We start from the raw sequence: 14,356 nt of genomic DNA, 5'->3' as shown, positions 1-14,356 counted from the left end.
GCCACTGGCTTTAATGTCTTGAATTCACACAACTACTGGTAACTCTGCATGTCTCATATGGAACAGCTCAACCAACCTGCACAGCAAACCACTGTTGAAAACAAGAAACAATTCAAAATGTTTGAAGGTCAAATATGGGCATGCACAAAATACCCTTTTCACGCTTAACATTATTGTATATTTAGAACCAAGATCTCAGAATGAAACTTCTACTTTAAGAGTAACTGTTTTAGATTGTAATCCCCATCACACTTTCTAGCAAGTAAACCTCACTGAACACACTGGGATTTACTTCAAAGTAAACATGCCCAGGATTGCTCTGCTAATCTAAGCAACTCCATTCTGAAGAAACTATTTATATATATTTTTACCAGTCAGTGGGACTGGCTAGTATGAGAACTTGATCAAGTCGGAGTTGGGTGTTAAATGTATCTATATCTGGTTTCTAAATAAAAGAACAGGAGAGTCTTTCTTACCATTTTAAATATGATGAGAATGTGTTATATTCCTGCAATTCATGCTTTGCACAGCTGTGATGCTGCTGTCCTGGCACATTTTCTTATACAGCACCATAACCACTTATTTGTTTATGCAACAAATTTTACAAACTGGCATTTAAATGCAAAGACAGTTCAACCACTTCCATCTCACTCTCATACATGTCTAATTAGAAGCATCTCCAACTGAACTCAAAAGGAATTACAGCAGAATCCTGCACATGTCTACTCAGAAGTAGGTCCACAGAAAACAGTTACACTGTAAGGGTGCATAGGACCAGAGTCTTTAATTCCTAGGGGGATTTTAAAAGATGAATTACCATGCAGAGAACTTTTTTTAGAAAAAGCTAACAGAATAATTTATCACCTACTGAAGGGGAAGGAAGGAGTTAGTGTTTTTAAAAAGATGAATTATCACAGCTCAAGTATGGGTCTTTCCATCATAAAAAAATCTGATGGTATCTTGTTAATTACTTAACTAATGATGTAATATTTCAGTGGAATATTTGTGAAAGGAAAGTAAGCAGGATTTAAGCCTAAGGGCAGAATCTAATAGACTTATAACAGAGATAGCAATAAAAGGAAGACTTATTGCAAGAATTGATTGAGTACCGAAGCATATATAATATGTTCCAGCAGAACAACATTCACATTTTAATAATTTATAGTATATATAACTTACTAGTCCAGATAATGGGAACAGCCATAAAAGAGCAGAACTGAAGATAGCATGTTGCACAGCAAAGGAACGTAATTATCCAATAAATTGTACTTCTTGTATTTTTGCATGCTCTGTTTGAATGTGCACATAAAAACAGAACAATATTCTAATTTTAATTTCCACAGACCTCTCCTTTCTTATGAAAATAGATTTGAGTATGTTTCGGTATCACTTCTGAAACCAAGGAACACAAGACTGATTTAAAATTTTCATAGTTTTTGTGTTCTCCTCTTCTAATTGCCAGTGGTAACCTTAAAGGGGTGCTAATCCCTTTCCTAAAGGGAACATTTGCATTGTAGTGATGTTCCTTGGCAACGCATCCTTGGAATAATGTTCATGCCTGCTTCATCCATCAACTTAAAGTGAGTTCTCAGAGCTCTTTCTATATCAATTCAGAATGTACAATGATGTCTCAGACTCCCACTTCTATTCCAAACATAATTTACCAGCAGGAACGCCTTCCTGTATAAATGAAAATTAAATTATAGATCTGTTCACGATACAAAAATCTGTTAGAGGCAAGGCTAAAATGTACAGAATTTGCTACCTACTTAGTCAGATATAACACTTAACGTTATTTTAAAGGATTATTTAAGATGTGGGGCTTTCTATTAAAAAAAAACATTCCAAAAATCAAAAGCATTCGCAACACAAAAATACAGGAGCATTTTTTATGGCAGACATTAGGAAACAATCTAACATCACAACAGTTAAATTTGTCAAAATAACAGTTGGCATCTGTCTGTCTCGGGAGACAATGGAAGAGTGTGTCTTCAGGAGTGAAGTCAAACCTGCTGGGGTGTTGCAGCCCCTGCTGTGGCTGTAGAGACAGATACGGGAGAGACATGTTTTGTTGCAGCTGGGGCAAATGAAGGCATCCGATTACGCTGATGCAGGTGTACCAAAGATGTGCAGATTGTCCAGCTTTGAGGGCAACCCTGGAAACTTATGCTGGAGGACTAAGTTTGATTTGCTTGTTGAATTGTCAATTTGAATAAAGTTTGCATGAATATGGACATTGAAAAGCCATAAATTAGTGCATTATGATACAAATATTATGTCATTTTCATATTCTGCAATTATCCAAGTCATATATGGAAAACCATTTAAAAATAATACTAATAAGTGGATTTAGAAACCATAGCCAGGATCCAAAGGACTGTGAAACTAGAGGACAGACTAAATGTGAACTATGTGAATACAACTGATCTGTATATGTTTGTTCTTTTACTGGCAGCCATGGGGGGGGTGTATGTGCAGCTTTGGGATAGTGGTGGGAGGGTGGAAATTTAACTCTCTTCCTGCCATGGCTTTGGAATTTGCTATTTGCATTTTAAAGGAAGCTCCCTTGCCATCAATATTCCCACTTAAGTGAAACTGCATCTTCCAAGACACAGTTTTTGTCAAGATGAAGGCAGTGTGAGAAAAAGCTACATATCCCCTCACCACCACTCCACAGGCACCCCTGGAGCTGCCATTTATACACCAGCAGAAGCAACAATAAAAAGCGCATTTACTGTACAGTATTCACTTAATTCAACCCTAGTTCTGCAAGCTCTGTTTTTCCACAAACAGCAGCATACCACATTGCAAACTGCTTTAGAAACAAAGCAGAGAGGAGTTTCAAAAGTACTTTGTGCTAATGGTGTTGAGTGAGCTGTTCAAGGGAAAAGCCACAAATTCCAAAGGGTCAGCACATGGCCCAGCCTTCTATAAATGATTCATATAATAAACAAGATGCTTGGCCCTTAATAAATCCTTTCCATTCACTCCAGCAGGCTCCATGATTCCTCCTCAATTCATCTTAGCCCATGGCTTATCAAGTCTGACTGTGATCTTCTGCTTTGTTCATAAAATGAATTAAAGAACAGAAAGGTGCTGCAAGAGTTGTATAATAACAACGTATATTGGGACCCAGGTGGCACTGTGGTTAAACCACTGAGCCTAGGGCTTGCTGATCAGAAGGTCGGCGGTTCGAATCCCTGTGACGGGGTGAGCTCCCGTTGCTTGGTCCCAGCTCCTGCCAACCTAGCAGTTCGAAAGCACGTCAAAATGCAAGTAGATAAATAGGAACCGCTACAGCGGGAAGGTAAACGGCGTTTCCATGTGCTGCTCTGGTTTGCCAGAAGCGGCTTTGTCATGCTGGCCACATGACCTGGAAGCTATACGCCGGCTCCCTCGGCCAATAATGTGAGATGAGCGCGCAACCCCAGAGTCGGTCACGACTGGACCTAATGGTCAGGGGTTCCTTTACCTTTACCTTTTATGCGGTGGCAGATAGTAGGGTTGCTACAAGGCTGATTTAAAATAGTCTTGATTTGGCTTCTCTACAGCAGTGGTTCCCAACAGGTGGTCCGGGGACCCCCAAGGGTCCGCGAGCTATGCCAGAGGGGTCTGCAAGATGCTATTAGAATAAAAAATATATTAAATATATTTTGTATGATAACAGATTTTTTGTTTTGGCTGCAGAGTCTAGCGCAAAACTAGAATTAGACAGAGGCAGTAGTTCTGCTGTATGCCGTTAGGTGGCGCTTTACAAACACTACTGTTTTGCAAAGAGGCAGTGCGCGCCTTCTACTAATGCTCACCTCCCCAAGATGCTTTGCGCGCGTCGGCTTCATTTGTGCGCTACTGCGCAGGTACCCTATCTTCTCCATTCCCCTCCCTCCTCCCTGGCGCACGCTGCCTCTTTGCAAAACAGTAGTGTTTGTAAACAAAGCGTTGTTTTTCGCGGAAGCTACAGTTCGCGTAGTTAAAAATGGACCGTTGGTTAAAAAGTGGTTCGTTAAAACGACAAAGGCCTACAGATGAAGAGGAAGATAATGCATTTGATGTTCAAACAACTGTAAAAAACGTATAAATATAAAATATAAAAAGACTCTTAATTTGGCTCTCACTTTTTAATTTTAGGATTAGGAATTAATGGGGGTCCTTGTCACAATAGCGGCTCGATGAGGGGTCCTCGAGAAAATTTTGTTGGGAACCCCTGCTCTACAGTCTGGCTGGGATATTTTCTAGGGCACCCCTCAATATCAACGGCCCATGGGCAAAGTTTCATTTGTATGCATGTGCTTAATTTAAATGCAAATGTGATGTGACTCTTTCTCTCCCCGAAGGAAATGGTGGCAGCCTTAAGCAGTAAGCCTGACAAAACAGGCGTTGTTTTGCAAACAAGCTGGAGTTATGCAGCCAAATAATATTGTTGTAGTTTCAAAGGTTTGTCCCACTAAGTTTAATAGGGCTTAATTTTAGGTAAGCATGTACAGGATTCCAATCTTAGTTTCTTATTTCCAATTGAAGGTCACTGTAGGACAACCACCAACTCAGATCCATTTCGGTTCCTTTGTTCTCACAAAAAGCTCCTGACAAAGAAAAAACTGACCTATTTCAAAAGAAATCAGGTCTTATCTAAAAAAAAGGAAAGTGTTCTAATTTGCAGTTGAAGCCAAACAAGAAGGAACTATACAATAAGCTTTTCATGTCACTGCTTGGTCCAAGTTCTCTTTAATCACATGGCTGTAAAGCAGAAGATGAAGGCCTAGTGTTTGCAGGTCACATTGCCACTCTCTTCCATTGCATCTTCTTTGCTAAGCTAGCTCAGGGGCTTAGTGGAAAAATATTTCACTGCCAGCAACCAGCAAAATTGGATGCAAGAAGAAGTTTGTGAAGTCACCCAGGAGAAAATCTCTCACACAGCCCAACTGGGAATGTGTGGGAGACTTTTTCACCCATTAATTCTGACAAAGCAGTATAGCAGTTGTGTCTAGCTTCACTGGGCTATTTAAATGTTCAGCTATTTACTTAATTACGCTTTAATTAATAGCATCACTAACACATATTTAAACCTCCCCCCCCCCCACTCTCCGTGTTTTAAGAACTAGACCGGATGGATACATTGTGCTCCATATTTCATCCCATTTACAAATTTACTGACCCTCAAAATCCAGTATTGATCTTAGGTTTACTTTGATCAATACTAATCTGTGTGATAAATTAGTCTTTACATTGACCTCAGCAAAAGTCACTGCATACATATGAGTAAAACACCACAAAAGTATATTTAATTAGAGTCAACTAAATGTTTGGGGTTTTCCTCCCAACAATTACATGTAAAATGGCCATTCATTATCACTAAAGCTAACACGTAAATCTAATCTCAATAATAGCACAATCTCTATAATGACACACACACACACACACACACACACACACAACCATTAATATGACCCGCATCTCTATTTTTTAAAGAAATATATGTTTTCTGCCACATATCTAGTTGGTTGGAGAAATAGCACATCATATTTCTATCACGCTATTAAGGTCCAAAATTGTCCCCCTTGAGGTAATTTTTTTATTTAAAAAATGTCATTTTTCTTAGCAGAGGAACAATTTAAAGATTAGAAATCGGGATGATTCTAATCTGCAAATGCCAATATATTTCCTAAAGGAGCTATCTCATGGACATGCCTGCCATACAGTATCCGTTTTAAGGATGCACACATGACATCAAGTACAGAAGCCTGAAAGTCACTTTAGGTCTTGAAACTATTGCAAAATATGTTTGAAGGTGCCATTGTCCTCTGCTTTCTGCTGTTTTCCATCAGCTATTTTTACTGAAAATGCCATCTGCATCCTGCCCAGGCCCCTGAGAATAGATATCAAGAACGTGTGCTCAGCTTTCAAAATGGCTACTGGAATAGGGTTGTTTATCTGTTTCAGCCACTACACAAACTGTACATGTGTACTCAGGCATCAAAAAAATCCAACACCCAACCATGCTGTTTTTCTTCCCAGTGTAGGTGTGCTCCTAGAACATTCTCCATCTATGACCCCTTGATCTCTCTGCCATCTTCACACGGATTGAACAGAATTCCATCAGCGAGCCTCCTCAGTTGATAATGTGTTACACAACACATGTTCTAGAGGTTTCATCTTCAGACTTAGGCAGCAGTGGCTCTTGGCAGATTTACCCAGTTAACGTACACTCACACAGGTGTTAAGATGCAGAGAAAAGAATACACTCCACCAGGTGGTGATAACAGAAAGTGCAGAGAAACCATCGTGCCCAAACCCAGCATTTGCACGATGGACAGAAATGCACTATGGTTTTTATTGTAACTGAAACTGATGGAATAAGTTGATAAACAGACGTAGTGGAACTAGGCTGCATTGAAATTCTGGAGCCAGGTGGGGAAAACAGTGAAGACAATATCTTGGATTTCTGCTTCAGCTAGCAAACATCGGGGTGGGGTGGGGATATGAAAAGGAGCTGCTGCAGGAGAGAGGCTGCAAGTAAGATCATGAGAGGAGCATTTCTGGGACTAAGGTGAACCCATGACTCTCTCTTGTTATTTTTTTCTATTGAGTGTTGCATTACTATGGGTAATTATGAGCCAGGGTCAAATCATTTCCAGCCTGATATAGGGAGAATCACCTGCCAACATCCAAGGACCTGATTCTGTATCTTCAGTCAATAGCCACCGCCTCCTCCACCTCCTTCTTCTCCCCCCCCCCTCACAGTGGGGGACTTTGTTTGAAGTAAGCATGCATAGACTGGGCAAAACAGTTGGAGTCCTATACAGTCATACCTCATGTTGCGTCCACTTCAGGTTACGTCTTTTCAAGTTGCGTCCCACGGCAACCCGGAAGTACAGGAACAGGTTACTTCTGGGTTCGCTGTTTGCGCATGCGCAGAAGCATCCCGCGTATGCGCAGACACAGTCTTCTGAATGTGAACGCTTCAAGTTGCGGACATGCCCCCAGGGTGGATTACGTCTGCAACTTGAGGTTCCACTGTTTATCTTTTACCTGTGATTTATGCTAGAAATCAGGTTGCCAGAGACCTTTTTTCACCTCCAGGAGCTCAAGAGAATCCCTTGTTTTCTTAGAAGACTCGAATTTACTACTGTTTCCAGGCTTGAATATTATCACACCAATGCCTACTTTCATAAAGCAATTACAACCAATTGTGAAAAATAATCTGAACATCATTAAGAGATGAATGCTTTATTGAATAAAAGAAGAAAGAGAAACTATCACATCTTCTTGAAGTGATGAAATCTCATTCCGTATATTTCGAAGCGGTAGAGAGGCAGGAAAAAAATGTGATTATGGCCTCTATTAAATTATCACCTGCAGCATAATCCATAAGAACCAATTATTTCTTTCATGGCAATTATGCTCCTCTGAATTAGACACCAATAAAACTCATTCAGTCATCCAAACATATAAGCAAACAATATCCACCAAAAGCTAAGTGCATTACACAACCATTCCAGTTATGTGGAGGAATACATTTGATTAGGAGACGCTCAGAAACCTATTATTCAATAGAGCAAATAAAGGAACCAAGGAGGGAACAAAACCTCTTTTCAAGACAGTGAGTCTAAAAGATTAAACATGGTTGCTAAGACATTGTATCGCTAACCTTTAAGATTTGTCCTGGGCAACTTAGTAAGGTAAGAACTCATGACGACATTAAAGAAAAACAAAAAACAGCTTATGGTCAATTGCATTAAATGCTACTGACAGCAGAAGTAATGTAACACCTTGTATGACTAAGCACAGATTTTCAGGACCCTACTTGTCTTCTGCTGACAAATGAACCATAAGCAGAGAGCAGGTGGACTGAAAAGAGATGCTTATACATACAGCATTCGCTGCAAGATGACTCATGCAAGCAAATCAAGCATTAATTTCAGGCTGACAGACATTCTCAGAGAGAATAAGAAGAAGCATTTGAAAAAGTTTTAAATGAGGTTTAGAATCTCTTATGACATACTTCTGTTTTGTTTTGTTTTGACACATGCAAACCTGCCCATCTATATTTTGGAAAGGCCACCATACGTCAACTAATATTTTTAAGTTGACAATTATGAGGACACTAAAAAGCATTCATGGTGATGGTAATGCACATTCCAGCACTTCAACAGAGCTGTCATATTTATTCTTCCTCACAGATCCCGAAGGCAGAAGTTCAACAGACAATGGTTCCTCATCACTGCATCTATGAAAAAAAGTTTGCACCTAGCATGTATCTGTCTGCCAAGCAACAATCCAAGTTACGAGGCAACTGCCAGGAAAAGGGGACTATTTTTTTTGTCCTTAACCGCTACATTTTAGCTTCTGTGCTACAGTTTATCATTAGCACCTATCATTAAGCTTCAAACAAAAAGGCTAGAAAGTAGAATACAATTGTGAATGAAAAGGATACGCCAAGTATACACCAAAGACATAAGCTTTAAAAAATATCAAAAGAAGAACTTTTACAAGTGGAATTAACAGTAGTGGAAATCCCATCTCAAAGCAAGATCCGCAGCATATCTGCCTTCCTCTAAAATTTATTTAGGACCTATTCCAGGATTGGTCAAATTGTGTCTCAAGAGCCACATGTGTTCAAGTCTGGCTCCTGAGCCAATGAAGGTGTTCACTCCAGCTGCAGGCACTGCCTCAGGCAAAGGGAAGCATCTGGTATGCAGGAAAGCACAAGTAACTGAAGAGACAAAGGCTGTGCACATACTATAGCTTTAAAGCACATTCAAATTACATTTTTTTCCCCTCAAAGAATTCTGGGTACTGTAGTTTACTCCTCAGAGCTTCAGCTCCCAGCAATCCTTTAATGAACTACAGTGCCCAGAATTCTCTGAGGGAATGTGCTTTAAAGGTATAGCTTATATAACGCCAAGGGCACATCATGTAGGAGAGAGAAGAGGGAAAGAGCTGCTGAAGGAACATGAAGCAGGGAGGGGACAGAAGCCACTGTCTTAAGAGGTGTAGATTAGTGGTGTGGAAAGGAAGAGTTACTGGCTGCTAAATAGTGTGGACTGCAAGGAGAGGAGAAAGCAAGAGCACCTTGATCAAAAAAAGCTGCCTTTCCTCCCAGGTTTTACCTGGGTCTCTCATTTGGATCATAACTAAGAAGGAAAAGCTCACATCATTCAAATCCCAAAACAGCTGTCACCGGTTTATATTACTATTATATTATTGCATTGTATTATTATTTGTCCACAAAGGTTATATGGATCCTCTCCAAAGGAATGTGTTTGAAAGCGTGTGCAAAAGGTCATGTGGGTAGCCATGCAGAGGCACATCTACAAATTCATGTGTATGTTTGTGCCCACGTGTGTGTGTGACAAATCACACACATGCAAAAGGACTCTAGCTCGGTGGGTAGAGCATGAGACCCTTAAATTTCAAGGTGGTGGGTTCGAGCCCCACTATGAAGATTCCTGCATTGGTCAAAATGCCAACTCTACTCTCCCATGATGGTTCATGGTCAATATTGAATATATGGGAAATAATTGTACACAGCTGAAAACTCTGGCAGCATCTGGCAGTGTAAACAAGTTTTGATAGACGCAATAATGGAATACTGTACTGAATGGTACAGTTTTTGTAAAATATGCAGGATTTTGTAAAATGAACCATGGAAAGAGAAGAAGGGAAGTCATTGGTATCTTAAGGCTGTAAAATGAGTATTTTAAATTGTGAAACAGACAAGCTAATGAGAATTATATACATATGGGGCCGGCCCAGGGACGCAAGGCAAGCCCCGCCCCCTCCTCTCTCGTGCCGCCCTGGCGAGCAGCTGCAATCAAGGTCGCCTCGCGGCCGCGCAGAGCTACCACTCACCGCCTTTCTGCCGCCTGCCTGGCGCTTCGCCGCTGTCGCCGCCACCTCCTCAGCTGCGGGGGCTCGTGGCTCCCTCGGCCCTCGCCCTCCGGCCCCCTCAGCCGCCAGCCTGACTCCGCTTCGCCCGCAGCTCCCGCTCGGCCGCCTTCCTCCGCTCCGGAGCCGCGCGCTGCTCTCGCCTTCTTTCGCAGCAGCCGCAATGCAGCAGCTCCCTCCGTCCATTCCCCGCCAGGTCCTGGACACCGGGCGGCTCGCGGGGCGACGCTGCCTGCCTGCCTGCCTGCCTGGCAGCCCGCCTTCCCCGGCGCCTCCGCCGACAGCTAGCGCAGGTGGGCACCGTCGAGGGTGGGCACAGCCGCGCCCTTGACCGACGTGGGCGCCGTTGAAGGCGCTGGAGAAGGAGAAACACCGCTTTCCTTTTATGCGCCTCGCGAGAGCGGGGCTGGGGCTGGGGGCTTAAATGCCTCTGAGGAGCTGCAGGTGGGCGCGTAGCATAGCGCCCCCTGACGGCAGAACATTCTCGGCTCCGGGGGTAGTTTCTCGGGGCGCTTCCCGGGCGCCGGGCGCCTGCGCAAACGACCTCAGGACCAGGAATGAGCGCGCTGCGTTGCGTAGGAATGGCTGGAATCCCCAGGCTAGGAACCGAAGTGGATTTGGGGGGACGCCAGGGCAAGCCTGAATTCCAGGAAGTGAGGCTCCACTTCCCGTCAGGAACTCATCTGGTCGCTTCGCAGGGCTTAATTTCTCAGCAACAGCAAAGGTTGCTTGGCCTTGGGATAGGCAAGCTTTCTGGTGGTGCTACAAACCACCCACAGCCCCTAATCCTATATGTGATGGCATTGGGGTGTTTGATGCAGTTTTTAAGCATGAGACTGTTATGCACATGTTAAGTGAGCTCTGGACGTCTTAGTCAGGAGAGTGTGAGGCTCTTAAACTCAGGGTTGCTGGTTTGAGCTCCAGATTTCTGCCTCGCAGGGGGTCAGACTAGATGCCCCTCATGGCCCATTCCAATTTGATGATTCTTCAGAAGCTCAAAGGCATTGTCATTAAAGCCAGGTTCAGAGCACAGGCAAAAGGTCTGTCTTCAAACGCTTTGTCAGTGAAACTTCCTCAGCCATCCCACCCAACGATGTAGTCTTCTCAAGCCAGAGAGAACTGACAGTGCCCTCTTTCGCCCTCACTGATGCCAATAAATGAAATACAGTACCAAGTTCTCTCCTGCTAAGCCGATTGTCTGGGCCTCCCCACATCCATATTGTCCCAGGAACCCTTGCTGATAGAATCCCCCCCCCTCCCCGCCAAAGCTATTAAAATTACACTTTGGCCCCTAAAGTCTTCTCTCCTTGGGTAGAGCTGAAAACTCAGCATTTGTCGTCCCCCCTCCCATTTGTAAGGAATTACAGGTAATATATCTCACTGTTCAGCTTTCCTAGAAAACAGGTTGACTTGGGTTACTGAGAAATAAGAGGGAAGTGGGAGCATTCTCAGAGGAAGCCCAAGATTTGCTATAGAAAAATAGGGGATAATGGTGGGGTGAACCCAACCAAAACAGCCTAACAAGGACTGAGCCTGCTCAATGACCACAGAATGCCGAAAGTCTATTGGGAGACAAAACAGTATCCTGAAATAGGGCATGGGCACTCCACACTGCAAGAATTTGTTCCAGTTCCCATTTCTGTATATGTAAATGCCATCATCCTGATGCCTAATCCTGCTTTGTTCACCAGTTTTGTAACCCAAGGCTTTCCAGAAGCCTTTTAAATATTTAACGTTTCACTGCTGCCAATTTTTGCACTATGTTTCAAATTGCTGCTTTCCTTCCCATTTGTTTATGGTAGTGATTTTTAGATGTGCGTTTCTGTTTATACCTTTCTTGCATTGCGAAGCTGCTCTGAGTACCCCATGGGTAGAAGAACACAGTATAAATAAATCATCACCGTACATTCGTGTTTCTTTATATGTAAGTCAGCACAAGGTATGAGCTGGTTTGTTTATTGAAAGTTTGATTATCCTTAAAAAAAGAAATTAGGTTGGTTGTTTACAAAAAGCCTTATAAATAGGAGGACAAAGTTAATGTAAAGAAGTTTGTTTTTATTAAATGTATCAGAGTAATTTAGACTATGCCATTGACACACATTTTGTTTTATTGAAGTAGAAAAGATACAACAGTGGGTTGCTGGGAGGGCTACCAACATTAGCAAGGGTTTTTTGTTGTTTTTTGTTCGTAACAAACATCAATTGAGTTTTCCTCAGATTGATGTTTGCCCCGGTTCAGCAGTAAACAGCAGGTTTTCCAACGGAAAGTGGCAAGACAACAATCCCTGCTTGGATCTATGCCTACAAATCACAGTACAAATGGAAGTCTGGGTGATTCTAACTGCAGTTACCTGGGAGTAGGCCCTGTTGAACTTAATGCAACTTACTTCTGAGTAGACATGGTTATGCTTGTGCTATGCACAAATTGAACTCTAGTGGGGCTTCCTCTAGACCCTAGATCCATAGTGGGGAACTTTTTGTAGCTTCTTTTTATTTAATTTGCTTTGAACCAGAAGAGCAACGAACAAAAAAATACAACCAGAAGTTCTAGCAGACTATTTCTGAACCCTGCTGTCATTATATTTACCAAATTTCAACAGGAGCAATAAGCTTAGTGGAACTAGATACAGTATTCTGGTAACTGACATCCTTGAAGGTGAAGAGGGCATTGCAGTTATATAAACCTTGAGAAACCACAGCAGTAGTAGGATGGCTGAGGAAGAAGGTCACTTGGAAGTCCTTAGTCACAATCTTAAATATATCGGGTGATATTCAACTAAATTTACTCAAGAGTAGATTAGCTGAAATTAATAGACCTAACTTGTCCATGGGTCTACTCTGAGTAAGATTTCATTGAGTACCACCCATGGTCTTAAAAAGTTTTTAAAAACCTTTTCACCTTGAAACTTTGTTCTCTATAAAGAGTCTGCCTCATTTAAAATCAAACAAAGAACACAAATACATCACAATTCCCATTTCCCAGAACAATGCATAGGATATACAATTGTAGGCTTTAAAAAGCTACCACTTAGAAATTGTCACAGGCATGGCTCAGTAAAATGGAATACTTTACTCCCATACATTTATAATAAGCTCCCATTTCTTAATTACAGATAATAACTCCATCGATAATTTTCTTTTCAAAGAAGATAGCATAACCTATTTCAATTCAGCAGGCTTAAGACACCCAAATGTCTTTTAATAAAGCCTTTTTTTTACTAGAATTTTCTGATGGCAGAATTTTAATTTTAGATCAAATCTCATTTGAGGCCTTGTTTACACTACAAATTGGAAGAAGGTTCACAAACTGGAGGTCCATCTATGTAAGACCGTGATGCTGTTGATTATCAAGTCCACTGTATGGGTTGTCAAAAAGTAAAAGGTAAAGGTCCCCCTGACCATTAGGTCCAGTCATGGACAACTCTGGAGTTGTGGCGCTCATCTCGCTCTATAGGCTGAGGGAGCCGGCATTTGTCCACAGACAGCTTCCGGGTCATGTGGCCAGCATGACTAAGCCGCTTCTGGTGAAGCCAGAGCAGTGCACAGAAACACAGTTTACCTTCCCGCTGTTTATCTACCTGTTTATCTGCTTGCACTTTGATGTGCTTTCAAACTACTAGGTGGGCAGGAGCTGGGACCGAGCAACAGGAGCTCACCCCCTCGCGGGGATTTGAACCGCCAACCTTCTGATCGGCAAGCCCTAGGCTCAGTGGTTTAGACCACAGCGCCACCTGCATCCCTTGTGTCAAAAAGTACACAACCAAATTAAACAATTTCCATGGAAATCATAATAAGATCTAAAATAAAAATACAAAAATATTAATCTCATCAACAACCCCAACAAAAACTACCTAAAACTTAGTCCACCCTAAGAGTTCATCTGTTGATGCTATATCACTTTTACAGTCACTGTTTCTGCCAAAGAATTCTGAAAATTGTAATTTGGTGAAATGCTAAAGATCTTGGACCTCCCTGATAAAGAGGTAAGAGCCATGTTTAGTAGAATTAGGGTATACTAACAGATCAATTTTGTGCATGTTTACTCAGTGTTCCAGCTGTGGCACACTTCCTAGTAACGGTGTACAGTGGTAGCTCATGTTGCGAACGGGATCCGTTCTGGTGGCCTGTTCGCAACATGAAAAGGCCGCAACATGTAGCATCGCATCTGCGCACGTGCGTGATGCAATGTGGTGCTTCTGCGCATGCGCAAAGAGCGATTTAGCACTTCTGCGCATGCACGCAGGTCACGGACGCGCCGAACCCGGAAGTAACCCATTCCAGGACTTCCGAGTTCGGTGCATCCGTAACCTGAAAAGATGCAACATGAAGCGGACGTATCCTGAGGTATGACTGTATTGATTGCAGGCATAGTTTACTTGGTTATCTGCTCGCAAAGAAACAATTGGGAAGCTCCTGATTCTTCTTTTGTAACCATGTATTTACAGATGTCACACAAAATGTCAGGCATAGG

At 42.2% G+C, this 14,356-nt stretch overlaps 1 protein-coding gene across 4 annotated transcripts in view; it reads right to left on the bottom strand.

The window, feature by feature from the left end:
• THSD7A (thrombospondin type 1 domain containing 7A) overlaps positions 1–10,675 on the bottom strand; it is a 282,061-nt gene extending 271,386 nt beyond the window's left edge. For all 4 annotated transcript variants that reach the window (XM_035129456.3, XM_088653998.1, XM_060280749.2 and 1 more), the window contains exon 1: positions 9,850–10,675. The gene's annotated coding sequence lies outside the window, so the exon portion shown is untranslated. The remainder of the gene's footprint in view (positions 1–9,849) is intronic.
• Between the last annotated feature and the right edge of the window lie 3,681 nt (positions 10,676–14,356).

Source organism: Zootoca vivipara, chromosome 11 (assembly GCF_965207765.1).
Source record: "Zootoca vivipara chromosome 11, rZooViv2.hap1.1, whole genome shotgun sequence".
Classification (NCBI taxonomy): Eukaryota; Metazoa; Chordata; class Lepidosauria; order Squamata; family Lacertidae; genus Zootoca; species Zootoca vivipara.
The sequence above is the reverse complement of the archived record's forward strand: the minus strand, read 5'-3'. Positions and strand labels throughout refer to the sequence as shown.